General features: G+C 44.7%; 1 pseudogene; it reads right to left on the reverse strand.

Moving 5' to 3' along the window:
* Positions 1-6,966: 6,966 nt before the first annotated feature.
* Positions 6,967-8,140, reverse strand: LOC115118817 (uncharacterized protein C18orf19 homolog A-like; annotated as a pseudogene).
* Between the last annotated feature and the right edge of the window lie 8,766 nt (positions 8,141-16,906).

Here is a 16,906-nt window from a genome sequence, read left to right on the forward strand (position 1 = left end):
TGTTACTAATACAACTGTTGCTGCTACTACTACTACTACTACCACTACTACTGTTACTACTACTACTACTGTTGCTACTACTACTACTGTTGCTACTACTACTACTACTACTGTTGCTGCTACTACTACTACTACTGTTGCTGCTACTACTACTACTACTACTACTACTACTGTTGCTTCTACTACTTCTACTTCTACTACTACTACTACTACTACTACTACTACTACTGTTGTTACTACTACAACTGTTGCTGCTACTACTACTACTGTTGCTACTACTACTGTTACTACTACTACTACTGCTGCTACTACTACTACTTCTACTACTACTACTACTGTTGCTACTACTACTACTACTACTGTTGCTACTACTACTACTACTACTACTACTACTACTGTTGCTACTACTACTATACTACTACTGTTGCTGCTACTACTGTTGTTACTACTGCTACTTCTACTACTACTACTTCTACTACTACTACTTATACTACTACTACTTATACTACTTCTACTACTACTACTACTACTACTGTTGCTACTAGTACTTCTACTACTGCTGTCAATTGTTCCTATATATATCAACTCCTCCGTACAACAAGCCAGCTACAGTACATGTGTTGCCATCAGCATTGTGTCTTCTACATTTTACACCAGAAACCAACCAACAGCAACTTATTTTTCTCTTTTTTTTATATTCACAAAATAGAATTAACATGCAGGTCAGCCATCGAGAATTGAACCTCTGCGATTCTTGAGCTTGGACGCTGCTATTGGACTGGGCGCAATACGAGCACAACACAGCAGCGAAGCAGCTTTAGTTTATTTCAAAGCAAGCGTTTCCTCAATGGCTGATGGATAATGGCTGATGGCTAATGACTGATGGCTTTAGTGTAGCAGGGCCGTGTCTTGGTATTCGCTAAAGCCTTTTTTGGAGACTTTAGAAATGAGATGTTTGTGCTCTTTTTTTATGTTCCTTTTTTTGCTTGTAGCTTTTTTGCTCTTGTAGTTAGAAGTTAGGACGGATAACATTTTATTTTTATATATTTTTCAGTTTTAAGGAGGTTTGCATGTTACAATTACGTGAGCAAATTCGGTGCCTAATGGTTGTGTGTTGAGCAGGCATAGGAATCCACTCTACGCCCCACCTTTGTTGTGCCTCTACTGATGGTGCTTTCTTCAGTGGTCTGACTCTGTTTATTTGTACGGTGCTGTATATGTATTTAATATATTATGCACATATCCTACCCAATGGGTAGAAACCACAAGAGAACGTTGTTAATACTGTAATATAATGTGTATAGATGATAATATTAAAAAGAACATTTAACACGGCAAGAGGGCATCAGTTTTTTGTGAATGCCTCCAATGTGCTTTGTCTTTTTGTAGAACAGAGGACATAAAACATGCTACTGATGGTCACATAATGACAGAAAAATACTCCTTATATAATCTGCTACAAAGGAAATGTGTTAAGCTCTAGAATCTAATGTTCTGGTTATAGAGCCATTCTATACTCCAGTCGTCCTTAACCTTTATCGGTTACTGTACCAAGTACATGTTCTCATCTCATGAGTCTTCTCCAGTACCCTCTGTAGATAAAATTAGAATTTCAAACTGTTTGGGTATAGACCTGGAAAGTATGACAGAACTTTGCAGGCTATTTCTGCAGTAGATTGCAACTCCTCCCCCTTTGGCAGTTATATCTTGACGGAAAATGTTGTAGCTGGGTATGGAAATCTCAGAATTGTTGGTGGCCTTCCTAAGCCAGGATTCAGACACGGCTAGGACATCAGGGTTGGCGGAGTGTGCTAAAGCAGTGAGTAAAACAAACTTAGGGAGGAGGCTTCTGATGTTGACATGCATGAAATCAAGGCTTTTTCGATCTCAGATGTCAACAAATGAGGGTGCCTGGGGACACGCAGGGCCTGGGTTTACCTCCACATCACCCTAGGAACAGAGGAGTAGGATGAGTGTACGGCTAAAGGCTATCAAAACTGGTCCCCTTGTGGACAAAGAATAAAGGGAGCAGATTTCCGGGCGTGGTAGAATAGATTCAGGGCATAATGTGCAGAAAAGGGTATGGTGGGGTGTGGGTACAGCGGCACTGAGTGATGATAAGAGAGGTTGTATCTCTGGATAAACTTATAATGGGTGAGGTCACCACATGTGTGGGAGGTGGGACAAAGGAGGTATCAGAGGTATTATGAGTGGAACTAGGGGCTCCATTGTAAACTAAAATAATGATAACTAACCTAAACAACAGTATACAAGGCATATTGACATGTGAGAGAGAAGTAAAGCGAGGCATAAAGTAATCACAGGTGTTGATTTGGAGAGCTAGCTAAGACAACAACGGGTAAGACAACAACAGCTAATGAGCTAAAACAACAACAGGTAAAATGGCGATGAATGGGCAGAGAGGGTCGGTTAACTACACACAGAGCCTGAGTTCGCGGCTGGGGCCGACAGATAAACAAAAAGAATAAACCAAAAAAGTAAAAAATAATAATAAATAAACAGAATGGAATACCGTGATTAATGGACAGTCCAGCGGGCATCAGCTACTGTATGTAGCCAAGTGATCACAGGGTCCAGGGGACCGCAATATATGGGACAGGGAAGCCGCGGAGTAGTCGCTACCACAGTATCACGCAGGCGACGTGGCGTTTAAAGTTAGTAGCCCGGGGCTAGTAGAAGTGTCTGCGCCGACGGAGGCCGGTTGAAGGCACAGCGGATGGAGTATTCGCCGGCAGACCTGTCGTGGTGGTGCGGCGGGATGCCGTGTCAACTAAGGATCCAAGCCAGATGGCGAAAGAGGTATTGTAGTTGTAGTAATTTAGTTTTCTATCCGGGAGATGCGCCTGGCTCACGGCTAACTGGTGCTAGCTTCGGGGCAGGGGCGTTAGCCACTATAGCCACTCGGTAGCAGTGATGATCCGGTGCCAAGGTCCAGAGTTTACGGCAAGGATCCGGTGGAGTAGTGTGTACTAACCGTGTTTGGGTGGAGTCCGGGTGAACAACTGAGTAGGCCGGGAGGTGGGCCTCGGGGATAGTTTCGGTACTGGGTAACTCGGTGGGTGTTAGCTAGCTGTGAAGATCAGGAGAATGGTCCAGGGATTACGGCAGGAATCCGGCATTGTAGCAGAGAGACAGTCCGTTACTGGTAGGCTGGCGAGAATTATCCAAGCTAAAAAAAGGTCTGGTACCTGTGCAGAAGGTAAAGGCCGCTAGCAGTGGCTAAATAGCTTGTAGCTATATATTTAAATATATATACAGTGAGGAGAACAAGTATTTGATACACTGCCGATTTTGCAGGTTTTCCTACTTACAAAGCATGTAGAGGTCTGTAATTGTTTTAATCATAGGTACACTTCAACTGTGAGAGACGGAATCTAAAACAAAAATCCAGAAAATCACATGTATGATTTTTAAGTAATTAATTTGCATTTTATTGTGGTTAAGAATCCTCAATTTCGTCATTTATTGTCGCTGGGTCACATAGTTCGTGTCCGAAGGACCAAACTGACGTTTTTATATCCCTGTGCGATTGTTGAAAATATTGCATTTGGCAAAAGCGAGGGTACAATATGATCATAATCCCGAGTATGAAACCCCAAAATTCTACCGTTTCCTCAGAAAAACTGATAATACTTTCATAATACTTCGCATTTCACTCACGCTCAGTGGCTGATGGTGCTGCTGAATTTGGATCCATACTTCGGGTTGTGTGTCATCGGGAATAGGGTTGTCCTCTCCTAGTACTATTTGTCCAAGATAATATGTAACCATGTTTCTTCATACTGGGCGCACATATCTATTATTACCTGGATAATGCTGATCCACTATCCAAGAGAGGGGTATAATGGTGGCCCACCAGATGTGACCTGTTTTATCTTATAGCGAAGTCTCCAGATATAGACAGGGGATAAAGGGCGAACGGCGGAGGAGTGGCAATTGCATATACTCCTCCACACGTATTTTGATACTGTTGAAGCGCAACCATGAGTTGTATTATTGTCACACCCTGATCTGTTTCACCTGTCCTTGTGATTGTCTCCACCCCCTCCAGGTGTCGCTTGTTTTCTCCTGTGTATTTTTCGCTGTGTTTCCTCTCTCTTTGTGCCAGTTCGTCTTGTATGTCCAAGTCAACCAGCGTATTTTTCCCGTGCTCCTGCCTTTCTATTGTCTTTTTGCTGGTCCTCCCGGTTTTGACCCTTGCCTGTTTTTGGACTCTGTACCCGCCTGCCTGACCATTCTGCCTGCCTTGACCTTGAGCCTGTCTGCCACTCTGTACCTCCTGGACTCTGATCTGGTTTTGACCTTTTGCCTGTCCACGACCATTCTCTTGTCTACCCCTTTATGGATCAATAAACATATAAAACTCCAACCATCTGCATCTGGGTCTCGCCTTGTGCCCTGATAATTATTTGTTTTTTTGTCTATCCTCAAGGGTTAGACAACCCTCAAGGATTTTTGTCTATCCTCAAGGGCTCCCTCTAATTCTTGGTTTAGTTTTTGACTATTTTCCAGTACACTAGCCAATTCCTGCTGCTGTTCATCTAATCTATGCGCATGACCTTCGGATATGCCTAGTTTTTTCTTTGTCGTCTCGTTCTTGTCTACTGCCTGCTCTATTTCACCCCGCAGGTCTCTATTTTTCACATCTTTATCTGCTGCTGATAAAATCCCATGGTTCGGATGCGTATTGTGGTCTGGACCGTTCTCTGATTTCAGTGTTCCACACTATGATTGCATCCATACACTCTTGGCTGTTTTTCAACTGTCCATCCACGGGATAATGTGTACCAATTTTGTCAAATTTGCCTAATTTTCCTCACCATTTATCTGGTTCTTGGAGTAGGTCATATATATTTTTTTGCCTCAAGTGCTTTTGTAACTTTTTCGCTTCTACCCCTCTCCTCCCACTCCGGGAGTCTCCTCCCACTCCGGGAGTCTCCTCCCACTCGGAGTCTCCTCCCACTCCGGGAGTCTCCTCCCACTCCGGGAGTCTCCTGGCCATATAAGCCATTTAAGTTATTATAGACTCTGCGGCCCCCTGACGGCGTTAAGTAGTAACAGCTTAGGCTACATATAATTTGTTCACTCTTCTGTATACTTTTGGTGTTGGACGACACTGTTTCTGTCAATTCCCCACAGGTAATTGTGTATGACTAATGTGTAGCATGGGAAGGGGTTTTAGTCCAATTTCTTGACCAAAATACCATTGTTCCCAACAACCCACCTGATCTGTCACAGTTCGCCGCCCCAATAGGGCATAAACCAACCTCTCTTTATTGCTACTGCTACTACACACAAATCATGTTCAAACATTCATACACACATCCTCTCCTATATATTCATTCTATGGATGTACACATCCTATCCTATATAATCATTCTACGGATGTACACATCCTATCCTATATATTCATCCTACAGATGTACACATCCTATCCTATATATTCATCCTACAGATGTACACATCCTTTCCTATATATTCATTCTACGGATGTACACATCCTATCCTATATAATCATTCTACGGATGTACACATCCTTTCCTATATATCCATCCTATGGATGTACACATCCTTTCCTATATATTCATTCTACGGATGTACACATCCTATCCTATATAATCATTCTACGGATGTACACATCCTTTCCTATATATTCATCCTATGGATGTACACATCCTATCCTATATAATCATCCTACGGGTGTACACATCCTCTCCTATATATTCATCCTACGGATGTACACATCCTATCCTATATAATCATCCTACGGATGTACACATCCTCTCCTATATATTCATCCTACGGATGTACACATCCTATCCTATATATTCATCCTACGGCTTCCTGGCTACTGTGGCTGGGACTTTCGTCCCTCTTACAGGCCTCGCAGGGGAATAGTACCTCTAGGGACCTATCCTTACGGAACCTGCCCTAAACCATATATTTATATGGATCTCGCAGAGGAACACCTCCACTCGGGACTTATCCTTACGGAACCTGCCCTAAACCATATATTTATATGGATCTCGCAGAGGAACACCTCCACTCGGGACTTATCCTTACGGAACCTGCCCTAAACCATACATTTATATGGATCCGCACGGAACACCTCCACTCGGGACTTATCCTTACGGAACCTGCCCTAAACCATATATTTATATGGATCTCGCAGAGGAACACCTCCACTCGGGACTTATCCTTACGGAACCTGCCCTAAACCATACATTTATATGGATCTCGCAGAGGAACACCTCCACTCGGGACTTATCCTTATGGAACCTACCCTAAACCATATGTCCTAACACAAAGGAACTACTGAATAAGCTTAGGCTTTCTAGGTCCGTATCCTATTATTGTTCAGCCTACTATTCTCATCTCCCTAAGATGTCAGAATGAGTGGTAACAGGTGTAGGAACTGTGCCTGCCTTGTTTTTGTGCCGGCTCCTGCTCTAATGATTCAGACTGTCCAGGTCGACAAAAAATCATTGTGAATCCTGCCGACAACGCCAACTGTTCGTTTTTCACTCTGTTTGTCAGAACCTAATGGACAACTAGTTAAAGCTCAAACCAAGTTTATTCACCCACTGGGTCAAACAGCTGCAAAGACAAAGACATGTTTCCACCAGCACAAGTATTTATACCCACCTATTAGGTGGAGTCTCCTCCTTGCACATCTAGGCAGGAAGTTAAGTGATGTGTGTAATAAAAGGGTTCCTTGTCACTTTACCTGACCTCGGCCCACATTCCTCAGTCCTCTCTAATCCACGGCTATACAACCTTATCAGTGATGGCCTTTTTCCTCACTCAGTAACTTCCATAACCCTAGTTCTTAACCTCAGTCCATTGACCCACCAATATACATTCCTTATACATGTAATTATTAAGTGCAAAAGTGGCCATATGAACATATATTTAATCATATTCAGGTATTAAATTATATTTCTACTAAGGTTTCTTTCTGAAAAACACTTGGTCTTTGGTCTCCTGGAGTTTCTCTGCCAACTTGTCCTTGTTGTCCCCAATCCTCCCCGACCGATGAGCTCTTCCATCTTCTCAGACAACCCGTCCTTGGTTTCAATCCATCTTCTCAGAGAGGCGTTCCTTGGTCTCCTCCATCTTGTCCTGCAGATACTCCTTAATGGGCAGTGAGGTGGTCATGTGGCGTGTGTTTATGGAGGTACCTGATCGAGAGTGACGTCCCCCTTATTGCCACCTCTGCCAGGTACACTGTGACAATCAGACAATAAACATGAGTATTGTGGTTAGTGTTATTGTGATTACTATGATGTGTTAATATTGTGGTGATTTAGCTCTGGACATCGTTTTCAATACAAAAACACTCAAAGGAATTGCCATAGTATGAGAATCCAATCACAAACAATTGCTGTCCAAACGTGAAATGAGATATGAGCATTCAGTGCATAGCAACTCTGGGAATGCTCCAACAGTTTAACAAGCTCCTGCGGGAGTCCAACATAATCCAGAAACGGAAGAACATTTACACCCCTAAATGGTTAATTTTCTATTACATCAAGTCAGTCAAGTGTCAACAACTAAACGAATGACCATCACTCTGCCCATCCTAGTCTGAGACTAATTAAAGACGGCTTATTGTCAACTCTCACTATCAGGCCAGGCCAGACAGACACAACCCTGATTGTTTAATCAGAATACTGTACATCTAAATGAGACTCAGTGGTGTCTGTGTCATTCAGTAACCTCAGGTTGACCGAGGGATGGAGAAAAGCCCATAAATGCCCATATGGAGAGGAGTAACAGAAACAGCATCAGAGAAACACATTGTACATGAATGTTTATGGGTTTTGTCTTTGTCCCTTCCTCTCATTTCAGTTTGCTAAATAATGTCTTGATACAATGTTATTACTGTGAACTTTCTGCATAGTAAAAAACGGAATAACTAATTCCTTATTATTTATTTCACGATACAGATACTTTTCCTTGTAAAAGAGACATTGGGACTTCCCTGCATAGATAAATATGAAATAAAAACTTGCTGCATGGCAGCATAGTAAAATGTCCCAAACCACATGGAGGAGGTGATGAGGTGAAGGGGGATCATGACCTTCCTATTCTGCTTTAGAGTCCTCCTGAACCACATTACTGTGCAGCCGTATTCATCGACCTGGCCAAGGCTTTCGACTCTGTTAAACACCGCATTCTTATTGGCAGACCTGACAGCCTTGGTTTCTCAAATGACTGCCTCGCCTAGTTCACCAACTACTTCTCTGATAGAGTTCAGTGTGTCAAATCGGAGGGCCTGTTGTCCGGACCTCTGGCAGTCTCTATGGGGGTGCTACAGGGTTAACTTCTCGGGTCGACTCTCTTCTCTGTATACATCAATGATGTCGCTCTTGCTGCTGGTGATTGTCTGATCCACCTCTATACCTCTATACTTCTGGCCCTTCTTTGGACACTGTGTTAACTAACCTCCAGACGAGCTTCAATGCCATACAACTCTCCTTCTGTGGCCTCCAACTGCTTTTAAATGCAAGTAAAACTAAATGCATGCTCTTCAACCGATCGCTGCCCGCACCTGCCCGCCCGTCCAGCATCACTACTCTGGACAGTTCTGACTTAGAATATGTGGACAACTACAAATACCTAGGTGTCTGTTAGACTGTAAACTCTTCACATTAAACATATCCAATCCAAAATTAAATCTAGAATCGGCTTCCTATTTCGCAACAAAGCATCCTTCACTCATGCTGCCAAACATACCCTCGTAAAACTTATCCTACCGATCCTCGACTTCGGCGATGTCATCTATAAAATAGCCTCCAACCCTCTACTCAACAAATTGGATGCAGTCTATCCCAGTGCCATCCGTTTTGTCTCCGAAACCCATACACTACCCACCACTGCGACCTGTACGCTCTCGTTGGTTGGCCCTCGCTTCATACTCGTCGTCAAACCCACTGGCTACAGGTTATCTACAAGTCTTTGCTAGGTAAAGCCCCGCATTATCTCAGCTCACTGGTCACCATAGAAGCACCCACTCATAGCACGCGCTCCAGCAAGTATATCTCACTGGTCATCCCCAAAGCCACCTTTCCTTACCAGTCTCTGCTGCCAATGACTGGAACGAACTGCAAAAATCACTGAAGCTGGAGACTCTTACCTCCCTCACTAGCTTTAAGTACCAGTTGTCAGAGCAGCTCACAGATCACTGCACCTGTACATAGCCCACTGTATACAGCCCATCTATCTACCTCATTCCCATACTTTATTTATTTATCTTGCTCCGTTGCACCCCAGTATCTCTACTTGCACATTCATCTTCTGCACATCTACCATTCCAGTTGTTAATTGCTATATTGCAATTACTTTGCCACCATGGCCTATTTATTGCCTTAACTCCCTTATGTTATCTCATTTGCACTCACTGTATATAGACTTATATATATATAGACTGTATTTAGACTCCCAGGTAGCTGGGAGAAGCATGGAGTGCATGGCAGCTGGTTGCCACAAGGTTCTCTGGTTAAAGAGACACTGCAGCTTCTTCCTACTGCTGCCTAGTCCACCCGCTGGTTAATACACAAAACAAACCAAAGCATGATTTTCATTAATAGTTTAAGAAAAGTAGGCAAATACCTGTGCACAGTACACAGTCTCTCACTTTCCATTTTAGCTAATGTTGGTAGCTACCGTTATTTAGCCAGGTAGGGGTTAAAGGAGTCAGCATGCTTCAGTTCAGCTGTTCAGCTAGGCGAACCGAGCGAGTGTATTCACATACTCCCAGTCCTGTACACTGTGCAGTGAAACACAACAGGGAAAATGGTGACTAGGGGACCGTTGGGTGGCGCGAACATGGAGAGGGAGGAAGTGAAAAAGTTCAGCAATTCCCAACTTTGTGCAAATCACCAGCGGCGAACGCTGGGGGCGATGACCAATCATATCGAGTGGTTCTCATGATGAATTTGACGCTATGCAACCCAACGCTGGAGACTTTATTCAGCAATGATGGCTGACAAAAATACTAGGATGGAGGCAAATGTAAGTAATTATAATGTCATAACGAGTCATGCAGAAACATTAGAGTTGAGAGGAATATCATGTAGAGACAAATGACTATACATATTTTTTGTCATAAAGTTAATTTACAAAAATCGATATTTAGCAAGCTAGCTGACAAGCTAACATTAGCGAGCTAGCTAGCTAGCTTTATGGGCATTGTGACGTGAACATGAAATTGTTATTCAGGATGTTAAATGTTTTAGGGACTCTTGAGAAAACCAGCAAACCAGGCTGTCGTCTTGTGAAACAGTGGTGCCGTGACCGTTCTTCTGGATCGGACCATCCCTGGCTGGATTTCCATTTCTGTGGTTGCCGTTGGAGAATCAGATAAGACGTTGCTGGTGCAGTTTATGGCGATATCACATTTCGTCACAAGAGGGCACTACTACAACATTTTATTATCGAAATTGATGATTTCTCTGATTGAGACTTTCTATATTGATTGGGACTTTCTCATCACAGATAAGCAATATAACTTTTGTGTTACTTGTTTATTTGCAATTCTAACGTGTATCTGATATAACTAAGGTACATTTTACCAGTGTACTAGATATAGGTTAGATTTTGATGTGAGGTTAAAAAATATACATTTTGCTATTTGCATTTTTATTTTAGTGTGTTGATTTCCCATTATTAAGATGTAATGTGTTGGGAGAGGTAGGGGTTTCCTGTCATTTAATCTGTTACCATCTGTTGGTAGGGGTTCAGCCAAAATTCCAGTTGCTTCTACACCTATGCCCAAACTGGAGGGTTTTGGAAGTTTTGATGATAGTTTACCCATGGACACGCCCAAGGATGTGTATGAAAGAGGTTTGCCAAATACAGGGAGTGGGGAGGTCTCCATGGATTTCATAGCAGACATAGTACAGTAGATTGGTCACTCCATTGCCTCCTGTTTGGAGTCAAAGGCAATTGTTGGACATGTTGGGGACAATGTTATGGGGAGTGTATGCAGCTCGAGGGGTATGGATGTGTCAGGCCTGAACCTGGTATTGAAGTCTGATATCAGGGAACCGGTGTACTTTAGGGGGGATGGCTCTGGAAAGTGCACAGTGCATGAGTGGGAGGATATGGTTTACATGCGTAAGAGGGGCGTATCTGTGATGGACCAAGCAGTTGAGGTTATGGGCAGGCTTATGGGAAGGGCCCGCGATGTTGTTAAAGTGGGCATACGCAGCAATCCCTCTGTTGATTTATCTAAAGGCCCGAGTCCCATCTTTGACATACCTGTACTGAAACAACATTTTAGTGACACTGCTTTTTCAAGCATGCCCCTTGCTGACTTTTATGCCACATTACCTCTGACTGATGAACAACCATTTGACTATTGGCTCAGACTAAACAGGGCTATGGAGGTTGCTGAAGATTGTCTAAAGAGACAGAAAAAAAGTGTTGAAGACCCATCTCGTGAGCTCACAGTCATGTTCATCAGACATTGCCCTAACGCTGAACTGTCGCTTATCTTTAAGTGCAAGCCGTTACAGCAGTGGACTGCTGCAGATGTTCATGAGAGGCTGGATGAATACAGGAGGGAGCAGAGGTACTTATCTAAGGTGACCCCAGGATGAATACAGGAGGGAGCAGAGGTACTCTCACTTATCTAAGGTGACCCCAGGATGAATACAGGAGGGAGCAGAGGTACTCTCACTTATCTAAGGTGACCCCAGGATGAATACAGGAGGGAGCGGAGGTACTCTCACTTATCTAAGGTGACCCCAGCCATCGCAACAATGAAGCAGGAAGTTGGTGCTGCCGATCACCATGCCTGCTGTGAGGTCCCACATGGAATTACATAATGTGTTGCCTTCCCCAGCCCAGACTATTCAGGGCTCAGCTGAGCCGATGGAACGTATCCTTGCATTGCTGGAGCAGAGGCCACAACAGTCTAACCGTCAGTTCCATAAAGGGAATAGGAGCAAATTGAGGTCTAATGGGCCATGGGATGTGTGTGGGGATGCTGGACATGATACTTACTTTCACTGCAGGGCCAATCACCTCTACCTTTTTTTGTCATGTAGCTGTCCACGCACGCTCTCAGTGCCCCAAGGCCGCAACTTTGAGCACAGCTGGTGGAGTTCCTACAGTAATCACTGCTCAGCTCCCGGAAAACTAGTAGGCCTGCATGTAGAAGGGGAGAGTGTTGGGCCTTTTGTAGAGTCCCCATCACTGAGAACTGTTGATTTGGAGTCTGTATATAAAAGTGTTTGTGACGAAATGGAGACTGAGAAGAGTATCATAATGCAGAACACACAGAGACTTTCCCCGTATGATGATTTATTCTATGCCAAGGTGTTAATAGGAGGAGAAGTGGAAGTGAGAGCTATGCTTGACAGTGGGTCCATGGCTTGTACCTTGAGCTCTAGGGTCTTACCTGAACTGTTGAATGCTGGTGTGTTGAAAAGTCCATCATTGAGTCCTACAGAGTTAGTCTTGGTTGGTTGTGGTGGGTTGAAGAAGAGGCCTTTGGGAGTATGTGAGCTGGAGATGGGGGTGTATGGCTGTAGAGTTGCCGTGCCTACACTGGTGGTTGAAGGCCAGAGTGATGACCTCATCTTGAGCAGCAATCTCCTAAAGCACTTGATTCGCCACCTGAAGACGGATGGAGATCTCTGGAAGAGGGTTTATACTCCTGTGTGTGACGGGGGTGAGGAGAGCAAGCTAATCAACATGATGGCTAATGTGGAGAGATGGAGAGACAGGGAAGTACCTGACAAAGTTGGAACTGTGAGACTAAAAGGGGCTGTGACTCTAGAGCCTATGGAGGAGCACTTAGTCTGGGGCAGACTACAAAACACTCAGAATCTATTAGCAGGCAGTGCTGTTCTCATTGAGCCCAGCAGTTCAAGGTCAACACCAAGGTCAATCCTGGTATGGAGGACAATAGCTCTATTGCAGGGGGGGGAGGGGGGCTCCCTGTTAGAGTGATACACCCTTCTCAGGAGACAGTGACATTGAGACGAAATTCCACTCTAGCCGATGTCTTTCCTTGCATGGCTCTAGAGGACTTTGACTGTTAATGTGTGAAGGATGATTCATCAGCAGCTTTCCAGCAGCAAGCGCAGAGAATGGCTGATATACTGACTGACTGCCAAGATGACTTAGGTTTGACTGATAATGACGTCGACTCCTGTCAAGTGTCTCCTGCTGGTAAGAAGAAACTCACCCAGCTCATAGCTGAATACCAGTCCATTTTTACCAGGCACAAGTTGGATTGTGGAAAATCTTCCGGGTGTCTTCATCGCATTCAACTGAGTGATGAGTTATTTTCCACCATAATTTGCAAATAAATTAATTTAAAATCCTACAATATGATTTTCTAGATTTTTTTTCTCATTTCGTCTGTCATAGTTGAAGTGTACCTATGATGAAAATTACAGGCCTCTCTCATCTTTTTAAGTGAGAGTACTTGCACAATTGGTGGCTGACTAAATACTTTTTTACCCCACTGTAGCTTTGATGATCTTCATCGGAATGCACTCCCAGGAATCCCAGATCAACAATAAATGTTTGTTTTGTTCGATAAAGTCCATAATTAATGTCCAAATACCTCCTTTTTGTTCGGGCGTTTAGCCCAGTAATCCAAATGCTCAATGAGCGATTACTTAGTTCAGACGAAAAGTCAAAAAGGTTATATTACAGTTCGTAGAAACATGTCAAACATGTCAAACGATGTATAGAATCAATCTTTAGGATGTTTTTGTCATAAATCTTCAATAATGTTTCAACCGGACAATTATTTTGTCTTTAGAAATGAAAAGGAACACAGCTAACTCTCACGGCCGCACGCCTGACTTAGCTCATGGCATTCTGCCAGACCCCTTAGTCAAACAGCTCTTATTCGCTCCCCCTTCACAGAAGAAGCATGAAAGAAGGTTCACCGGCCTACTAGCCGCCACCGATCACTTTTTTGTTTGTATTTTTGTTTTGTCTTATTAGTTTCACCTGTGTTCTGTTGTATGTACTTAATGAGCTTCCTTATTTAAAGTACGTGTACCCGCCCTTGTTTTGTGCGGGATTGTCTTTATTGTTACGTGTGTGCATTTTAGGGAGAGGTGTGTATTTTCTGTACTTGGCACCCTGTGTTTTGGCTAGTCACTTTTACTGTCCGCGCCCTGTGTTGTTTGGCTTGTCTAATTTTGTGTGCCTTATTAAAGAGCACTTTTTTCCCAGTGGAACTCTCTGCGCCTGATTCCTTCCTCACCCACCTAGTCCCGCGTGACAATTCATGCCCAAGGAAAACAGCGATAACGCCCAAAGTACACAAACGGTACAATAAAGAAAACACACGGGTCAAACACATACCCGGCGCAAACAAGCCTGATGCGAACCACACGTAACAAACAGACATGGGGGAACAGAGGGTAACATACATTTAGTCAGATGAGGGAGACAAATGGAGGAGGGAGATGAGGGAGACAAATGGAAAATGAAAAGTGGAGTGGCAATGGCTAGACGACCGGTGACGTCGACTGCCGAACGCCGCCCGAACAAACTGAGTATAGAATCAATCTTTAGGATGTTTTTATCATAAATGTTCAATAATGTTCCAACCGGAGAATTCCTATGTCTGTAGAAAAGCAATGGAACGAGAGCTAACTCTCTCGTGACCGCGCCTCAGAGCCTGTGGCACTCTGCCAGACACCTGGCTCAATCACCTCTCATTCACTCCTCTTCACAGTAGAAGCCTGAAACAACATTCAAAAGACTGTTGACATCTTAGTGGAAGCCTTAGGAAGTGCAATATGACCCATTTACACTGTATATTGGAATGGCAAAGAGTTGAAAAACTACATCCTCAGCTTTCCCACTTCCTGGTTGGATTTTTCTCAGGTTTTCGCCTGCCATATGAGTTTTGTTATACTCACAGACATCATTCAAACAGTTTTAGAAACTTCAGAGTGTTTTCTATCCAATATTACTAATAATATGCATATATTAGCATCTGGGACAGAGTAGCAGGCAGTTTACTCTGGGCACCTTATTCATCCAAGCTACTCAATACTGCCCCCCTGTCACCAAGAAATTAACATTCTGGGAACCTGGTCTAAAAGAAAGGGTGAAAACAAAATGGGTAAAAAACATGGCCCACCTTGCCTGACAAGGATTCAGTCTCCTCGCTGCCTGGATGTACCCAGGTTGCGGTGGTCAGTACAGATGTGAAAAGGGTGTTGAGCCCCCTCAAGCCAATGTCTCCACGCCTTCAACGCCTTGACCACAGCCAACAGCTCCCGGTCCCCCACATCATAGTTTTGCTCCGCCGGGCTGAGCTTCTTCGAGAAGAAGGCACAGGGGTGGAGATTCGGTGGCTTTCCCGAGCGCTGAGAGAGCACGACTCCCATCCCAGCATCGGACACATCCACCTCCACTGTGAATACCAAAGAGGGATCTGGATGCGCCAGCACGGGAGCCGAGGTAAACAGAGCCCATAGGTGACCAAAAGCCCTGTCTGCCTCAGCCGACCACTGCAAACGCACCGGGCCCCCTTCAGCAGTGAGGTAATAGGAGCCGCTACCTGACCAAAACCCTGGATAAACCTCCGGTAGTAATTGGCAAACCCTAAAAAACGCTGCACCTCCTTTACCGTGATGGGAGTCGGCCAATTGCGCACGGCTGAAATACGGTCACTCTCCATCTCCACCCATGAGGGGGAAATGCGGTACCCTAGGAAGGAGACGGACTGCTGGAAGAACAGGCATTTCTCAGCCTTGACATAAAGGTCATGCTCCAACAGTCGACCAAGCACCCTGTGCACCAAGGACACATGCTCGGCACGTGTAACGGAGTATATCAGAATGTCATCAATATACACCACTACACCCTGCCCGTGCAGGTCCCTGAAAACCTCGTCCACAAAGGCTTGGAAGACTGACGAAGCATTCATCAACCCGTACGGCATGACGAGGTGGTACTGAACGCCGTCTTCCAGTCGTCTCCCTCCCGGATACGCACCAGGTTGTAAGCGCTCCTGAGATCTAGATTAGTGAAGAATTGCATTACCTCAATCGCTGTGGCTATGAGAGGTAGCGGGTAACAGTACTTCACAGTGATCTGGTTAAGGGCTCGATTGTCAATACACGGGCACAGACCTCCCTCCTTCTTCACAAAAAAGCAACTTCAGGAGGCAGGTGAAGTGGAGGACCGAATGTACCCCTGAAACAGAGATTCAGAGACATATGCTGTGACAGGGGATACATGTGACTCCTGGGAAGTGCGGTGTCTTCCTGGAGGTTTATCGCACAATCCCCCCGACGATGGGGTGGTAATTGAGTCGCCTTCTTCTTGGAGAATATTCGGGGGGAATATTCAGGGGGAATGCTCATGGTGGAGACCTGGTCTGGACTTTCCACCGTGGTAGCACCAACGGAAACCCCCTAAAAACCTCCCCGAGCACTCTCGCGACCACCCCGTGAGAGCCCTCCGTTGCCATGAAACCGTGGGGTCTTGACAGGCTAACCAGGGTAGACCTAGCACCACGGGAAACGCAGGAGAGTCAATGAGGAAGAGACTGATTCTCTCCTTGTGACCCCCTGCGTCACCATGCCCAGGAGAGCGGTGGCCTCCCTAATTAACCTTGACCCTATTGGTCGACTGTCTGAGGCGTATACTGGGAAGGGCTTAGCCACTGGAACAATGGGGATCCCTGAACTATGGGCAAATGATCTGTATATGAAATTCCCAGCCGTGCCTGAATCGACGAGCGCCTTATGCTGGGAATGCGGGGAAACCTCAGGAAAGTTAACTTGCAAAAACAGGTAGGCAACAGAGGGCCCTGGATGAGAATGGTGCAGGCTCACCTGGGGTGACGCCAGAGTGCCCTGCCTGCTGCCTCGACCCCCAGAGCAACTAA

Source organism: Oncorhynchus nerka, linkage group LG4, assembly GCF_034236695.1.
Source record: "Oncorhynchus nerka isolate Pitt River linkage group LG4, Oner_Uvic_2.0, whole genome shotgun sequence".
Classification (NCBI taxonomy): domain Eukaryota; kingdom Metazoa; phylum Chordata; class Actinopteri; order Salmoniformes; family Salmonidae; genus Oncorhynchus; species Oncorhynchus nerka.